The 17,567-nt window shown below is 35.9% G+C and overlaps 1 non-coding gene across 1 annotated transcript; it reads right to left on the bottom strand.

Moving 5' to 3' along the window:
• Positions 1–3,121: 3,121 nt before the first annotated feature.
• LOC145504081 (small nucleolar RNA SNORA72) lies at positions 3,122–3,252 on the bottom strand. The gene has a single exon (XR_014052063.1). It is a non-coding gene; the product is annotated as a small nucleolar RNA SNORA72 (small nucleolar RNA).
• Between the last annotated feature and the right edge of the window lie 14,315 nt (positions 3,253–17,567).

The following is a 17,567-nucleotide window of genomic DNA, read 5'->3' on the forward strand; positions in this document are numbered from 1 at the left end:
TTTTCTTTCTAGACTCTTAGAGTCCAAAGAAAGTACATATTTGGAAACAACACAGATACAGGTCAAATTACAAATTATAATATAATTTGTACAATTTGTATAATATTTGTATAATATAATTTGTACAATATAATTTGTATAATTATAATGTGTACAAATTAAACACATAATTTTGTGTTTAATTGACAAAATTAACACATGATAACCTATCTAATTTTATGTCAAATTTCTGGCAACCTTAAAGCTCTGGAAGAGGGCCAACTATCTGAAAGGGTAAAAGAGACAAACCTGACATTTTTGCAGTTTATGTAGCTAATGGAAAACTCACATACATTGTCTTCCGTGAGAGTCACAATAGTGATATAAAGCTTTTAGATTATGAACACACGCACTTGCCTCAAAAGGAGGCAAAGGCAAATACAGTCATAAGAATAATAATAACAGCTCTCATTTAGCAAATTCTACAGCAACGCCATCAAACCTCACAAATTATGAAGCTATAATTCAAATCAGCGATGTTCACTCTGTGCACGTAAGCCTGATCAGCCGTGTCTGACTCTGCTATCCCAAGGACTATAGCTTGCCAGCCTTCTCTGTCTGTGGGATTTCCCAACCAAGAATAATGGAGTGGGTTGCCATTTCCTTCTCCAGGAAATCTTCCCTACCCACGGATCAACCCCGCATCTCGTACACCTCTTGCATTGGCAGACAAGTTCTTTACCACCACGCTGCCTGAAAAGCCCTATGTTTCACTCTGAGCTCAGGTTATCTTCTAAGGATTTAATCTCTTATAATGCTCAAATGTATGCTTCTGATAAAACTAATTCTGTGGTCATGTAGAACGAAAGAGGATAGCATGGACATTGTTGAGTGTTTTATTTACTATTGGATTTACAAACATTTTACTTCTTCTTAAACCTTAAAATCTTAAAGTAATTAAAAGACAAGATAAGGGGGTTGGTACAAGCAAGACACTAGTAGAAATAAAAAGCCACAGTTAAGAATGAAGAATGTGAAATTAAGAAATCACACACATAAATATAACACATATGTGTATGTGTACACATACACACATAAATATAAATACTACAAAGAGAAAATCATGTGTCTTTTTAGTTGTAAACAAGCTGCTTCACATAGCATAATAATATATACACATTGTCTTACCTCACACTGAAATAACTCATTCAAAATGATGACCCCAAGGCACTGATAAACATAGAAAATGAGTTGGGAGTATTCCAGCTAAATAATCAGGTAATCGTGTTACAGAATTGAGATTTTCATCTAAAAGAGTTCAGTTCAGTTCAGTTCAATCGCTCAGTTGTGTCTGACTCTTTGCAACCCCATGAACTGCAGCACGCCAGGCCTCCCTGTCCATCTGCAATAGCAACAACAACAAAATAAGTATGCTTTTGATGGGCTGAGCTCTAGGTCTTTGGTAAAAGCACTAACATGACATGTAAATGACATGCAATTCATTTCAAACTAAGATTTTAAGAGCCAGTAAAATGAATTACAAAAATAAGAGTATATTAAAACAATTAACAATTAACAAGTAAGTTTATCAATGTCTCTTAAAAATAATGAAGATTAAGAACATAACAAAGATGCCAAGATTGATATGGAGTGGAAGGAGCAGTTTATGAACTTTCCATTGACAACTACACAGTTTGACAGCTCCTTAGGCAGTCCAGTTGGAAGAGGAAACCACTCCCATGCCAGTTTGTAACCATCCAGTGAACCTCTCTGTTGTGGTCTCTTTCAAGAATGCTGCTGCTACTGCTGCTAAGTTGCTTCAGTCGTGTCCGACTCCGTGCGACCCCATAGACGGCAGCCCACCAGGCTCCGCCGTCCCTGGGATTCTCCAGGCAAGAACACTGGAGTGGGTTGCCATTTCCTTCTCCAATGCATGAAAGTGATTTCAAGAATAAAGGCACCCATTTCCTTGTATGTGATTGATTTTTCATATCCCTCCTGAATTGGTGGGTCCAAAGTATGTGTTGTTCATTTATTCAGATACACATTTCAAGTGACTCATGTATCCTGGGGAATATGACAGTTCAGTGGGATAAAAAGATAAATAAGATTTTAATCTAGCCCTCTAGGTATGTCTTCTTCATACAATGAAAATATATTCTTTTAAGTCTACTGAAACCATCCCCACTCTTAACAAGCATGAAATATTTGCAAAGGGGTGGCATTATTTTATGTTATGAACTTCCTTAAATAAAATAAAAAATATTAATAATAGTGAAAGCAAAGCATCTGTATATAGAATCTTCAGTGTTTTTTTTTTTTTAATAGTTATATAACAGGATGTGAAAGGGCAGGGGCAACAGGGTTTTCTGGGTAGCCAGAAGGGGAAGGGTAAGAAGAGCAAGAAATGGAAATGCTGGCCTATAAGGGATACAGTTAGCCAACAAAGAGGAGCAGAGGGCACCAAAGATGCACTTTATTGGCTTCATTTTTTCAAAGGCTCTGGAATAATGTGCAACTGATATTTAATTGCTTTTCACTTGAAATGCCAAGAAACTTTGAAAATAGGGGCACTGCCTTTCCATGTATATACCAACTTAAAAGCTTCATGGAATATTAAAAAGAACTCAAGAGATAAATCTGAAATTCAACCTTAATTGCAGTACTTTCTAAACTGGTAAATTTGGGCAAAATTCATAACGTTTTCTCGAATTGCAAAAATTAGTTACACCATGCTAATAACACACTGCTATTCATGGAGACTTATGACACATCAGAGACTGTCCTGAGCATTGTAACTATATCAGTTTATTCTTTCTTGCAGTATCCCTTAAAAGTATTACGATTATTAACCCTATTTTACAAAAAAAAAGAAACTGAGTCACAATGTTCTTAAAGAAATCACCTAAGGTCACAAAACGAGGAATTATCACAGACAAAATGAAATATCAAGACCTCTGGCTTCATTTTGCTCTAGATAAAAAATGATAACTTTGCAATTCATTTAATGACAATGGGTAATAATCAAATTAACAAATTTTCAAAATTATTATACTGGCTGAGCTCTCGTTTCTCAAGATTGATCAGATAACTCCAGTCACAGATATTTTCCTCATAAGATGCCTCATATAAGTCAGACTTGGTTTATCATCAGCATTTATAAAACTAGATCTAGATGAGAACTAGGTCTATGGACATGTGTATGGTCTTCATATGGCAAATGTTTAGCCTGCCCTAATTATTAAAAAATCAAGACAGTGAGAATATCCACAGGCTGGCTCCTTTAAAACTCTTGTTTTAACCACTTCAGTGGTTGAAAATGCTACTCCAACAATAATGAGATACCATTGTTCACATATTGGAGTGACTAAAATCCAAAATACTAACAAAACCAAGAGCTGACAAAGATGTTGAGCAACAAGAACTCTCACTGATTACTAGGACAGTTGTAAAATGGTACAGGCACTATGGAAGATGGCTGGCTACCTTCTTACAATGTGAAACACAGGCTTACTATAGAATCCAGCAATCATACTCCAAGTGAATGAAAAACTTATCTTCACATAAATCTCTCTAAATGAATACTCGTATTAGCTTTAATCATAATTGCCAAAGATTGGAACAATTAAAATATCCTTCAGTAAGTGGATGAAGAAACAATTTGTAGTTCCTTCATTTAATGAAATTATTATGTGATAAAAAGGAAATTAGCTATGAAACCACTAATAATCATGGAAGAAGTTATAATGCTTACTGTTGAGTTGTTTAGTCACTCAGTCACATCTGACTCTTTGTGACCCCATGGACTGCATGCAGCACATCAGGCTTCCCTGTCCTTCACTATCTCCTGAAGTTTGCTCAAACATATGTGTCCATTGAGTCGATGATGCCATCCAATCATTTTGTTGAGAAGATTATCCATTTATTCCACCATTTTGTTGAGTAGAAGTCAATCTGAAAAAGTCTATATATTGTATGATTCCAACTTTATGATATATTGAAAAATGCAAAACTACAGAGAAAATAGAATGATCAAAGTTTCCCTGAGGCTTGAGGGAATGGGTAGAGAGATGAATTGGCAGGACATAGAATATTTTTAGCTTGGGAAGATTATTTTGTATGATAGTATGATGATGGATAAATGTCATTATGCATGTGTCAGAATCTATAGAATGTATAACAAAAAATGTTAATTATAGACTTTAGTTGACATAAATGTATTCATCAAGATGTAACAAATGTACCACACTAACGCAAATTGTTAATAATTGGAAGAAATTTAGAGATAAGGTAAAGATGAAATCTGTGGGAACTCTGCACTTATTGTACAATTTTCCTATAAAGCTAAGACTGCTGAAATATAACATTAATTTAATATTTAATTTATTTATTAATATTTAATTATAGAAAGTCTACATTTTAGTGTTTTGAGGAGTAAATGAAATAAAGTTGTGTAAGACACTGAACCCAATTCCTTATAAAAACTTCAAGGAAGGAGGTCTACAGAGATTACTATACATTTTTATAATTATCATCAAAGATTATCTCAGACTTTGAAAATCTTTCCAAAACACACAGCTTCCCAGTGCCTAACACTTTCTGAACTGTATTTCTTCTACCCCTAAAAGAAAATTAAAGGAATCCCCTCAGGGCAGTCTCATCATTAAGAGGTAAAGCACACTTCAAACAATGAAAACTGAAACTTTTTTCTCTTCTGGCCAAATTTACCTTCATGATGCACTTTTACTAATTGCTTCCTTAACAGTCCAACTGTGTTTACCTGAAATCTCTGGACAGTGAACTTTTCTACAGCTAACCATTCTTTATGTAAAATAAAAGTTTATTTTCCACTTAACATGATCTTAGTCCCAACAATAGGGCAATTCTTTAGAGAAAAGCTTTCAAGAGAGTCATCAAATGAATTTCTCTCTTTTCAAATATGATTGTATGTAAATTGAATACAAACATTGTCAATCAAATCTTTATAGTATTATGGTGGTCGCTGAAATAGTCCATTTTCAGGACTTTGTGGAACTGGCAAGAAGTATTCAAAGGATAATGAAATTAGACTCTTTTGTCAACAAACATGTGACTCAATTCTGTATATAGTATATGCTCAACAAAACCATTTAAAAATATAAGACTATAATAATTTCTCACCAAAATTTTAAAACTATATATTTCATGTTTAGATAGGATTAGTACTTTTTTAAGTAAGGAAGAGAAAGAAAGACAAACTGTTTTCTAAATGCTAAAGTCTAAAGAGTTTAGTGAAGAAAACTGGAAGCTTTAAGATTATGCTTGATTTTTGTCTCCTCTATGGAAAGCTTGCTGTTTAATAAATCTCTTTTTCTCCTCACCAGATTTGGGATGCTAAGTACAGGAATAATCCAATGTTACAGGTAAAATTATCTGATCTAGGAGCCCTAGAACCAATTATATCATTAGCAGGGAGTTTCAGCTCACACAGTCCTGAGTAGAAGGAACTTCAAACATGGTTACTGAACACCAAAATGACCTCACCATCATCAGTTTTTCTCATCTGTCAACTCCGATCTTACACTCCCACTTTGTAACTGGAGATGAGCTCTGTTCTTTGCAGGGAGTCCTCTCTGGATGTTCAAACTGAAACAAAAGTGATCATTTGTAAAATTCAAAATATCCTAAAAGAATAAGCAAATCACTTTCACAGGAGAAGTAAGACAGCACAATTCCTAATGTTCAGAATAAAGAAAAAGTTTCCACAAGGATTCCAATGTGAAAATCATCATTGATGAACAAGATAAAACAAAACAAAAAAAGAAATCATAGAGCTGCTTCTTTATGGCATTAGGCCAAGAAACATTCAATTTAAGCAGCTATACATGGAACCAGAACTATGTGATCCTGGTGCAATTTTCTCATAGTCTAACTCAATCCATACTTTACAATTAAGAGTATCTCAAATGGCAATTCCCTTTTTTCTTTCTTTATTGGTTTTTTTGGGTTTTTATTTTGAGGGTGGAGATATGTGTTGGTGGGGTAGATGGGCAACATGGGTAGTACGGGATTTGGGACATTTTAGAATTTAACAGAAAGTGTGGATCCTATGCTTTTTAGCATGCTGTCTAGGTTTGTCATAGCTTTTCTTCCAAGGAGCAAGCATCCTTTAATTTCATGGCTGCAGTTACCGTCAGCACCCCAAGTAAATAAAGTCTGTCACTGTTTCCTCTTTTCACCATTTATTTGCAATGGAAAAAAAAGAAACTTCTCCAAAAGCTTAGTGATAGATTTCTATCCTGCACACGGTTTAAGTAATGTCAAAGTTGTCAGTCTGTATGCATGCTGGGACATGACCATTATTCCTCTTCAGTCTCCTTAGGCTGTGGTCTAAGGATAAATTTTTCTGTGTGGTAGTTTGGAAACTACTCAAGGAGATTCTAAAAAACTCATCAAGTTAAAATTACCTGAAAAGCTTTTAAAAATGGGTCCTGTTTCTAGAGGGTCTAATATGATTAGTCTGGATGAGGGTGTAGGCATAAGGCTTAGTAGAATTTTTGAGGGACTTAACTATCATGAGCAGTCTCCTCTGTTGTCTCAAATACATATTCATTCAAGGGGGCATGGAAAACCCTAAGGCCAGACTCATCAGTGTCAACTGTTATCAGCTTTGTTAGCAGTTAAGGCAATTTTTTAGTCTAAAATATGGTTTCTGTAGTTGGCACAAGATTTATAATGCATTTCCAGAGCCAAGATCCTAGAATTAAAGAAAAAACTTGCGGTATACAAACATATTTGAGAGAATAAAAGATTTCTATACCCTAAGGTTTATCATCAAAGCAAGAGCATTTGCTTAATTTTTAGAATCAACATAGGAAAGAGTACAAAAAGAGCTGCTATTTACTAATTTGCATATATTAGCAAGCATTTTTTCTTGTATTGAGCATAGTGATCCAATGCTATTCATAAGAATTGCTTTCATTTAAAATTATTGGGATATTTTAGGGCTTCCCTCAAGGCTCAGTGGTAAAGAATCCACCTGCCAATGCAGCAGACACAGGTTTGATCCGTGGTGGGGAAAAAAATCCCACATAATTCAGAGCAACTAAGCCCCTGTGCCACAGCTATTGAGCCTGTGCTCTAGAGCCTGGGAGTTGCAACTACTGAATTCCATGTGCCCTAGAGCCTGTGCTCCACAACTAGAGAAGCCATAGCAATAAGAAGCCCACGCACCACATCTAGAGAGTAGACCCGGCTCTCTGCAACTAGAGAAAAGTCTACACAGCAACAAAGACCCAGAGCAGCCAAAAATAAATAAAGAAGCAAAATTATAAAATTATCAAGATATTTTGAATAACCATATTAACAATTACCGAGTAAAAGGTTTTACTCAACATGAAGCTGATTTTCAGCATCTGAGATTCCTAGTACTTTTTTGCTTCCACACATGGGTCAGCAAGCTGACCCAGCAAACAGTAACTAACCCAGTTACTATCCCAGTAACCTATGTGACACATCGGGCCCACCCTCTATTTTGGTATGGTCCACATGTTATGATTTTTACATTTTTCAAATAGTTGAAAACAAGTCAAAGGAAGAATAATATTTCATGACATATGAAAATTATGTGAAATTGAAATCCCAGTACTCATAAATAAAGCTTTGTCAGGACTCAGTCATGCTCATATAATATTTATGCTACTTTCACACTACATGATACTTATAATACAGAACATATAGCCTTCAGAGTCTAAATATTTATTATCTAGGATTTTACACACACACACAAAGTTTGCAGATCCTTATTCTATACCTGGGGCTTTCCAGGTGGCGTTAGTTTCAAAAAACCTGCTTGCTAATACAGGACACTTAAGAGACTTGTGTTCAATCACTGGGTCAGGAGGATCCCTTAGAGGAGGAAATGGAACCTCACTCCAATATTCTTTTCTGGAGGAGTCTGTGGACAGAGGAGCTTGACAGGCTACAGTCCATGGGGGCACAAAGAGTTGAACATGACTGAAAGTCTCAGAACATACACACATGATATGTATTAAATGTTCTAAAATCATATTGAAGCATTAAAGGTAATGTATCTAACCAAGTGCCCAGAGATTATCATACTAAGTGAATAAAGTCAGATAGAGAAACATAAATATCACTTATATGTGGAATCTAGAAAAACTTATACAAATGAACTTATTTCCAAAACAGAAAGAAATTCAAAAGTACAGAAAATAAACTTGTGGTTACCAAAGGAGGATGAGAAGAGAGGTAAATTAGGAGATTGAGATTAACATACACACACTATTATATACAAAATAGATAACCAAAGCAAGATCTATTGTATAGCCCAGGGAACTGTACTTAATATTTTACAATAACTTCTCCCAAGTGGCTCAGTGGTAAAGAATCCTTCTGCAATGCTGAAGATTCAGGTTCAATCGCTGGATAAGGAAAATCCCCTGGGGGAGGGCAATCCCCTCCAGTATTCTTGCTGGGAGAATCCCATGAATAGAAGAGCCTGGCAGGCTACAGTCCATAGGGCTGTAAAGAACCCATCTGTGGTAGTCCTTTTATCTTTGCCTGAAATTGTTTTCATTGGCCATGTTCCCCAAATCTATTCTATTCAAGAATTATTTCTATATTTTCCCTTATTTTCTTTTCTCATTCTTTTTTGTTCTTCTCTCTTCTGGTTTCCTTAGGGTGCCGAGGTGAGTATCTCAGATGTTGAAGGATATGATAATCAAATTATTCAATAGATAATCACGCTAAAGTGCTTGATGTGTATCCTTTGTATGTGTTCTTGCAAAATCTATATTGCTTTGACTATATTTTTATATTTATATAAGTGATAATGTATGATAATGTTTTCACATGGTAATTTGCTTTTACTGCTAGTATCTAGAAGATCATTGTTCTTAATTTCTTCACATTTTTTTCATATTAGGTTTTTTTATATATTCATTTTTTTTTTTCTGTCCACTCTCACACTGATGGGCACTAATCTGGACTACTTCCATCTCCCAGACACAAATAGCACTGCAATTCTGTGTGCTCTTTATGAATTCAAGTAAAAATTTATTTGACTTACATCCTCAAAACAAAAATTCTATTATCATAGAACATACTTATATTAAATTTGTTCAGATACCATCAAGTCTGTCTCAACAATAACTACACTGATATGCATTCCCATCAGCAGAGTATAAATACCTCAAGAACTCAAGGATTTACTTTCTAGAGTAAACATGAAGCACCGGTTACATGGTTTTGTGCTGAGGTATAACTGTAATGCTTGCTAATCTCTTAATTTCTAATTTTCATGAATTAAAATTTGTAATTTTAATATTACTGCATCTTTAGTGTGTGGCACATAATATACTTATTGCAGCAATGAATTATCAAAATGAACTTTTTTTAATATATAAAATGAAATTGTATTTCATTACTTACCAAAGAGTTTAACTTGAATAAACAATGTGACAGGCAGAATAATGCCCCAAGATATCTGTATACTAATCTTAGGAATCTATAAATATGTTGTGATATGTTATGTAAAAAAGGAGAATTAAGTTTTCAGATGGAATTAAGGTTGTTAGTTAGCCCCTTTTAAATATGGATAGTATTGTAAAATATCTGAGTGGGTCCAAAGTAATTATAACGGTCCTTAAATGTGGAAGATGAAAGCAGAAAAGTCAGTTAGATTCAAAGGAGATATAATGATGGCTTTAGTGTCAGCATGATACACTGTAGGAAGGATTTCACTGATCATTGCTGGTTTTGAAAATTAATCAAGACTGCCATGAACCAAGGAATAAAATCAGCCTCTAGAAGCCTAGAAGGACAAGAAAACTACGCTCCCTGTCATAGGATGGATAGTGATTTCCTCAAATTTATTGTTCTTTTTTAGTCGCTAAGCTGTTATCTGACTCTTGTGTGATGCTCTAAAAGAGTCAGACACAATTTTAACCCACCAGGCTCCTCTGTCCATGGGATTTCTGTAGCCCACCAGGCTCCTCAGTCCATGGGATTTCCTAGACAAGAATACTGGAGTGGGTTGCCATTTCCTTCTCCAGGAGATCATCCTGATCCAGGGGTCAAACCCATGTCTCCTGAATTGCAAGCGGATTCTTTCCAACTGAGCCACCAGAGAAGCCATTTTCCTCTGACGTTCATGTCTTAGTTTTGAAACCTGTGAATATGTTAACTTCCATGATAAAAAGGGACTCTGCAGATGTGATTAGAGTAAGAATTTTGAGTTTAGTTAATCTGCGATTATCTGTTTGGGCCCACTTCAGTTCAGTCGCTCAGTTGTGTCTGACTCTTTGTGACCGCATGGACTGCAGTACTCCAGGATTCCCTGGAGTCCATCACCAACTCCTGTAGCTTAATCAAGCTCATGCCCATCGAGTTGGTGATGGACTCTGTCCATCTCATCCTCTGTCATCCCCTTCTCCTTTTGCCTTCAATCTTTCCCAGTATCAGGGTCTTTACCAAAGAGTCAGTTCTTTGCATCAGGTGGCCAAAGTATTGGAGCTTCAGCTTCAGCATCAGTCCTTCCAAAGAATATTCAGGACTGGTTTTCTTTAGGATTGTCTGGATTGGTCTCCTTGCAGTCCAAGGGATTCTCAAGAGTCTTCTCCAACACCACATTTCAAAACCATCAATTCTTTGGTGCTCAGCTTTCTTTATGGTCCAAATCTCACATCCATACATGACTACTGGAAAAACCATAGCTTTGACTAGATGGACCTTTGTCAGCAAAATAATGTCTCTGCTTTTTAATATGCTGTCTAGGTTTTTCAAAGCTTTCCTTCCAAGGAGCAAACATCTTTTAATTTCATGGCTGTGGTCACCATCTGAAGTAATTTTGGAGTCCAAGAAAATAAAGTCTGTTACTGTTTCTATTGTTTCCCCATCTATTTGCCATGAAGTGATGGGACTGGATGTCATGATCTTTGTTTTTTGAGTGTTGAGTTTTAAGTCAGCTTTTTCACTCTCCTCTTTCACTTTCATCATGAAGCTCTTTAGTTCCTCTTCCCCTTCTGCCATAAGAATGTTGTCATCTGAGGTTATTGATATTTCTCCATGCAATCTTGATTCCAGCTTGTGTTTCATCCAGCCCGGCATTTCACATGATGTACTTTGCATATACATTAAATAAGCAGGGTGACACTATACAGCCTTGACGTACTCCTTTCCCAATTTGGAACCAGTCTATTGTTCCACGTACAGTTCTAACTATTGCTTCTTGACCTGCATACAGATTTCTCAGGAAGCAGGTAGGGTGCTTTCTTCATCTCTTGAAGAATTTTCCACAGTTTGTTGTGATCCACACAGTCAAAGGCTTTAGCATAATCAATGAAGCAGAAGATGTTTTTTTCTGGAACTCTCTTGCTTTTGCTATGATCCAACAGATGCTGTCAATTTAATCTATGATTCCTCTGCCTTCTCTAAATCCACCTTGAATATCTGGATGTTCTTGGTTCCCATACTGTTGAAGCCTCACTTGGAGAATTTTGAGCATTACTTTGCTATTGTGTGAGATGTGTGCAATTGTGCTGTAGTTTGAACATTCTTTGACATTGCCTTTCTTTGAGACTGGAATGAAAACTGACCTTTTCCAGTCCTGTGGCCCGCTGTTGAGTTTTCCAAATTTTCTGGCATGTTGAGTGCAGCACTTCGATAGTATCATCTATTAGGACTTGAAATAATCAACTGGAATCCCATCACCTCTACTAGCTTTGCTCATAAGTGATGCTTCCTAAGGCCCACCTGACTTTGAATTCCACAATTCCTGGTTCTAAGTGAGGGGTCACACCATCGTAGTTATCTGGGTCATTAAGAGCTTTTTTGTATAGTTCTGTGTATTCTTACCACCTTTTCTTATTATCTTCTGCTTCTGTTAGGTCCATACCATTTCTGAAACACAATGGAGTTTACCCTGTTGAATTTTACAAACTGCTTAGAACTAATGTTTCCCTTTTCCTCCCATTTTCTCCCTTTTGAATAGCAATGTCTAAAATTCATATCCACTGTCAATTACAACATTTTAATTTTTAGTATTGATAATTTATTTTCTAGTTTCGTAGGTTCAAAAACACATAGGAATTTTGCCCCAGGATGAGTTTCCTCTATACTCTTGTGATGAGATGTGGGTCTTTTGAGCTGATGATATTAAAATGAGATTTCTGATATGGAAGTGTTGCTACAGTGGGATAAGATTTTGGGGTGTGGCAAGTGCATTTTTTTTTCATGTGTGATAACCATGGGTCTTTGTGGGACAGATGACAGGCTGTGGTAGGTTGAATAATGGTGACCCAAAGTTTCCTTATTCTCATCCCAGAAACAGAATATATAACCTTACACAGTGAACATTAAAGATATACTTAAAAATCTTGAAATTAGGCTTACCCTGGATTAACTGGGTGAGCCCAATATAAATGAAAGAATCTTTACAAGAGGGTGACAGGAGGATCAGAGCAGTAATAGATGTGATGACAGAAGCAAGATGTTGGAGTAATATTAGGATGGATGATGATCCAAAGAATGCAAATGACCTTTAGAAACTGAAAAAAGTGAAGTAAATGGATTCTTCTCTAAGGTCCTCCAGAAAGGATTACAACCCTGCTGACATATTGATTTAAGTCCAATGAGCCCTATTTTGGACTTATAACTTACAGAAGTATAAGATGATAAATTTGTGATGTTTTAGTTCATTAATTTGATGATAATTTGTTACAGCAGCAATAGAAAACTAACATAAACAATGACAGTTTTGATGTTGGAAAGACCTTTGGATTTCCCAGAATCTTTGAATGAACAGCTTAAAATGAGTGATTATTTTGGGATATCTTTTTTTATCTATTGAGTTACAGAGCAAGATCACATCCAGATTCAGCTATTATGAAGCTTGTATGAGTTGATATATGTTTGCAATAGAGTGCTTTGAAAGTAAGTGAAAGCTGGCAGAGATACCTTAGCATCTGGGAAATGCTACAAATTGTGATAATCTGATAGAAGAGGTAGATGGTAAATTTCTGAAGAAATGCAAACATAATCTTATAATAGTAAGATTCCAGCATCTGAAACAGTTCCTGGCATCTGGTGGTCAAAAAATATTTATCAAATAAATGTCAGCAAATCACCTGCTCTTCCCAGAGATACTGTGTTGTTTCTTATCTTCAAGTGCTTCTTTTTCTGTTTTCCTCTGTCAGAGATGGCCTCCTTTCCCTTCTCAACTCCTGAGTCTCCATCTTCAGATATCTTTTGTATCGTATCAGATGTATTTTCCCTGCAATCTTTTGCTATTGATCTTTGTATAATCATAGTAATTTGTGTGTATTTTTGTAATAATATTAAAAATTGTTTTATCAATATTACAGATTTCTGTGTTTGTCTCCTACAACACAAGGTGATTTTTCTCTTGGTGATCAATCTTTTGTATTTATTTCTATATTCCCTGCATTTCTTCACCATGGGAAGAACTCAGAGCTTATGAATGCATATAAGAAATTAACAAATTATTATGTAAATGAAAGTATAAATGGATAAGCACAAATACTTGTATATATAAAGGAAGATAATGTCCAGGTCCTTCCCCTATTTGTTTCCCATTTATTGCCATAGCTACTTAAAAGATTCCAATGATCTATTTCATTTTCTTCAATTGAGATATGATGGCATAAAACATTGCATAAGTTTAAGGTGTACAATACGTTGATTTGCTACATTTGCACACTGCAATACAATTGCCACCATAGCATTGGCTAACATCTCCAATCTTCATCATGTCACATAATTGTCACATGACTATCATTTCTTTTTTTGAGGTGGGAATATTAAAGATCTAGTTTCTCAGGGACTCTGAAGTATATAATACAGTTTCTCAGAAGTAAATACATTTTTCCCCTTATAACTGTTATCATTGTAAAATAATCAGAAGATTTAAAAAATATGCATGCACTGTCTAAATACATGAGATTATTTAAGTGTGTAGTTGGTGATGACATGCTCTTCAGACTAACAGGAGTTGATTCCAGAGGCAAACCTTGGACTCAAAATATGGAAGGTATGCAGTGATCAGTGCTTCAAAGTTGATATTTCCCAAGCTATCCATAAAATAGCCCTGTCTTAGTCTTTTTAGTCTGTTGTAACAGAATCACATAGACAGGGTGATTCAGAAGCAACAGGAATTTATTTTTAATGTTCTGGAGATTGGGAAGTCGAAGACCAAGTCACCAGCAAATTCAGCGTCTGATGAAGACCGACTTCTTCCTTCAGAGTTGGCTGTCTTCCCATTGTAATATTGGAAAAAATTATCTTTTCCATTTTACAATAGAAGGTCTATTTTACAAGGACACTCTCCAGTACTTTGGCCACCTGATACAAAGAGCTGACTTATTGGAAAAGATCCTGATGCTGGGAAGGATTGAGGGCAGGAGGAGAAGGGGGTTACAGAGGATGAGATGGTTGGATGGCTTATTTATTCAATGGACATGAAATTGGGCAGACGCCAGGAGATGGTGAGGGACAGGAAGGACTGGTGTGCTGCAGTTCATGTGGCTGCACAGATTCAGATATGACTTGGCAACTGAACAACAACATTCTCATTCATTTAGACCCTCCCTCATAACATAATCACCTTCCAAATTCTTCACTTTTCAATTTCATCACATTAAAGATTAGATTCTAATATAACATTTGGTGGAGGGGGGAGTGATACATAAAACTTCAGTCTACATCAGCCCCCTTATTTTGTTTTGATTTTATTCTCTGAACTCCTAAGTTGATAGAATCAAGATTTAGAAATAAAAGTTTGTGCATAAAGTTGGACAGATCAGAATGATCAATGATGGCTGGAGAGAAAAGAATTACTGAAGTTAAAAAGGACAATAGAAATCAAAAGCATGAATCTTGGAGCCATTAACACAAACAAATAATCTTATTTCAATAGGTTTCCCCAAATAGCATAGCAATTAAAAAAGTTACAATAACTATTATAAATAAGATAGCAACATACAACTAAACTGCCTGTTTATAAAAGTTTTCAGTAAAAATCTTACCAATAAAAACTAAAAAGTTAAGCAAGGCATAGTTTAAATTTCATAAGAAATTTTGTTTAATAACACCACTAAAGCATTATTTAACTCAATTAATAGACAATAATTAATACAATATATTAACTTGCAAAATTTTTTTTCAGAGGTATAAATTTTTTCTACCCTGTTTAATACAATATAATGACCCTAAATAGCATGATTTGTTTCCCATAAGATATTGACAAGTTTTGAATATACATTAGCAACCTTTCTAACATTATTTACACAACTGCCAACATTTCAAATGCCTTTTAAATCAGATTTCCCATCTTACTGTCCCCCTCAAATAGTGAATGTAATAGAATATTTAATATATATTTATTTTATGGGTCATTTTTAATCTTTCAAAAAGTTATACTTTACTAAAAGTTGTTATAGTGTGTCCTACATTAAGATATATATATATATATATTTTTTTTTTTTTTTTTTCCAGAACAATTTGGTAGTTGATTGAATTTGTCATGGCTCCAAAACCTTGAAAAGATATTTTACTTCTGTGGTTCTAGTCTTTCATTTTATAGAAGGAAGTAGCTGCTCTAGATTAGTGGGTGTCACCTATAATTTAAACATCCCATGATTCAATTTGGCTTTTAACCAGAGAATATTCCATCTTATGAAAGAAAACCCAAGATAAAGAAAAATCTCTCAATTCAGACCAATGAGGGTCTGAGGAAAGAGTATCCAATCTCCTGCCTCATCCTTAACACTCAGGGTTGTTTAATTATAAACATAGATAGTCAAGGTCATCAGTGCTTGCTAGTTACTGGTGCTATCCTTTCTACATTAAACACTGACTCTCTCACTCTGCTACCTTTGCTAAACCTCTTCCTCTGACTAAATATACCACAGAGATTATCCCTGTCTCCCATCTTTTAAATGTAATCTTTGTGCCCTTACTGGAAAAAAAAATCAAATAACACAACCCTTTCTGTCTGTGATATCACCTTTGCGAATTTAATAAGGAGAGATTTGCTTACAAATGGAATAATAATATTAGATATCCATTAGATGGACTATTTATTGAGGTTCCAGAGGATGTCTCTACTTCTAATCAAACTGTGTCTTTTCTGGATGTACCTTTGCCTTCTTTACTATATTTGATGAAAACCTGATAAAGCTTTTGACATCAGAGCTGATACTCTATAGTCCAGAAATTCTTCTGACATGGTAATGATAGTTGAACCAAAGAATGTCAAATATACATTCAAAAGCCATCCATATAAAAGGACAAGATCCTCCAATCAGAGCATACTTTCCCTTCTTTTTTATTATAAAATTTTAGCATTCCCTTGCCTGCCTCCAAATCTGTCAAATGTAAATGATGTTGACTAACTCCTTTGCTATAGCAAACTGTGAATAAATGGTTTCTATTTGTTCTCATGGGGTTTCCCAGGTGGCACAGTGGTAAAGAATCAGCCTGCCATTCCAGGAGACATAAGAGATGTGGGTTCAGTCTGTTTCAGGAAAATCCCCTTGAGTAGGAAATGGCAAACTATCCCAGTGTTCTTGCCTGGAAAATCCCATGGACAGTGGAGCCTGGTGGGCTACATTCCATGGAGTTGCAAAAAGTCAGACATGACTGAGCATGCGTACAATGCATGCACACATTTGTTCTCATTTGGATCACTTTTATTTATTTCAACATAACTAAAGGTGACTAATGTGGAAAGGCATCTTCAATCAGAAGCTATAAGCAGAAAATTTAGTTCAAAGCTTTTGAAAGGAGAGCTAGGAGAAAGAAACTCTCTGTCTGCTGGACTGGGTGCTTGAACAGAAGTATTGTGTAAATAACTCATCTTTTGTCACTAAAGATGGTGGAGTAGAAAGATAAACACTCATCTTCTCCTGCAAGAACTCCAAAATTGCAACTAACTGCTGAACAGCCATCAACAGGAGAATGTTGGATCCACAAATAAAAGAAACCCACATCCAAAGGCAAAGGAGGATCTCCAGAAAGATGGCAGGAAGGGTGAAATCAAATTTAGAATCAAACCCCATATCATAGAGACATTCAGAGGGCTCAAATAAAACCTTATGAGCACCAGGAGCCAGGGATCCCACAAGAGACTAAGCCAGATCTGCTTTTGAGTGTCTTCTGTGGAGGCACAGGTCAGCAGTGGCCTGCTACGGGGACAGGGGTTCTGGCTGCAGCAGACCAGAGAGACGCCAAGTATGAGCCCCACCATAGAGCCACCAAGCAGACGACCTACAAACTGGAGAACAATTATTCCAAAGAAGCTTTCACACTGTGCAAATGTTCTTAGGCCCACAGCAGATTTCCCAACCTGGAGATCTGGCAAAGGGACCAAGAATCCCCAGGGAATTTGACTTTGAAGGCCAGTGGGATTTGATTATAGAACTTCCACAGGACTGGGGAAACAGACTCTTGGAGGGCACAAACAAAGCCTTGTGCACACCAGGACCCAAGATAAAGGAATAGTGACCCCACAAGAGACTAAATCAGACTTGCCTGTGAGTGCCCAGAAGTCTCCAGTGGCAGAATGTGTT

Source organism: Giraffa tippelskirchi, chromosome 4, assembly GCF_054371585.1.
Source record: "Giraffa tippelskirchi isolate mGirTip1 chromosome 4, T2T-mGirTip1v1.2.pri, whole genome shotgun sequence".
Taxonomy (NCBI): Eukaryota; Metazoa; Chordata; class Mammalia; order Artiodactyla; family Giraffidae; genus Giraffa; species Giraffa tippelskirchi.